A 1,674-nucleotide genomic window follows, 5' to 3' on the forward strand; every position below is an offset into this window, starting at 1 on the left:
CTCACAGGTCTTCGTGTGCCACGATGAAATTTGACGTCAACATCTAAATACTAATTAATTTTGGTAGATAGAAGTACATTATTATAGCTGACGGCTTATGGGATGCTAATTATGGATCATGAATTAAATTGTGGAGATTGCAGCGGCATCCAAATAGAGGAGATTCATTTTTTAAGATGAAACGACTGATTATGAATGCGTTGAGAAAACTATTTTTCTCAGTAGATTTTTTTTTTTTGAGTCTTAGCTAAAAAAATCTTCCTCATTATAGAATACATGCTTACTTTATTTTAACTTGTATCCATCGGACTATAATTCTTTTAGAAAATGATTTACATCTTCAGCCTCTACCAACAAGCATACGGCCAATATCAGACTACACAATATTGAAGGCGGCTGAAGGTTTCATAAATTCGGCTAATAAACAACACATGGAAGAAATTGCCGGGAACTGTTTTGATGAACTTGTAACTAAATAGAAATTTGCAGGATGTCTTCGGAGCATTCACTGAAATCCACTGACAGAGTGCGCGCATCGTTTGGATCGTTGCTACTCTCAATGAACTTCTCAATGGCAATTGAAAGGGAATTCAACTTGTTTCCTTTTGTTACAGACTTGCACCATATGTTGACTTTTCTCAGGTTCTTCATATGGCACATCAGTTTCACAAAACCATGGTTATTGGCAGCAATAAATCCCGCCAGAATTTGCAGGTTGCTCTTTCCCGGCTCAATTTTTTTTTTGTATTTTATTTGATACACTGCCTGGAAGTTCAAACTTTCCAGAGAGATGAATTAACTTAGGAAGCACGAGTACTTCGACTGAGATTATCACCACCTCTACCTTATTTCTCCTGAAATCAATTGTCTCCAAAAGTTTTAGTCCAGCAATCGTCTTTAGAAGTGTGGTAACAGCTCCCCCAATGCTCACATACTTGAGCAGTAACAGCTTACAAATGCTGTCGAGATAGCCATCCATAAAGCCGTCACATTCTTCTAGATCCAAGACTTGCAGCAGTTTGTACTCCTTGAATTAAGTCCAAAAAATCTCGGCATAGTTGACCAGAAACCATGAGAGACCGGAGAAGAGAGAAACCATTTCTCCCTAGTACGATATTTGCAGCAGTGGTGCTATGACATTGGAGAGAGAGACAACGGGGTCGCGTCCTGATCAGGCAGCAGGAGCATCTCATCCTTGTCACAGAATATGGTGATGAAACCCTCTAATATGGACCTGTGCATGATATCTCACCCCTTCGTTGTTACGCACGTTGATAGGCTGAACAATGTCCCAGTCCATGAACATTTGAAGTTCTTGACTACACTGCCACTGAACCAAGGGTGAGGCAGTTTCTTGACAAGCCCTTCAGCAAACCATCACCTCAACAGCCTCTTCCTCCTGATTGGATGATTACCTGGAAACATGCCAAGATATAGTAGGCAAGCTTTGGCAGCATCACCACACAGGTAGGTGTAGTTCATAGTCAGCGTCCTTTGCGTTTTTGCTAGGACATTATTGTCCTTATTTTCCAGATGGTGACCAAGGTTGTTGCAGACATCACTGCAAGTGTGCCCTGTTAGTGTGCCTTCTCACTGCAAGAAATGGCCTATGTAGATCGGAGCTAGAGGTAGACCATGGAATTTCTTCCGAAGTTGTTCTGAGCCTCTCTCCAT

At 41.1% G+C, this 1,674-nt stretch overlaps 1 pseudogene; it reads right to left on the minus strand.

The window, feature by feature from the left end:
• Positions 1-471: 471 nt before the first annotated feature.
• On the minus strand, positions 472-1,674 carry LOC127785832 (disease resistance protein RGA4-like; annotated as a pseudogene).

This window comes from Oryza glaberrima, chromosome 10, assembly GCF_000147395.1.
Source record: "Oryza glaberrima chromosome 10, OglaRS2, whole genome shotgun sequence".
Classification (NCBI taxonomy): domain Eukaryota; kingdom Viridiplantae; phylum Streptophyta; class Magnoliopsida; order Poales; family Poaceae; genus Oryza; species Oryza glaberrima.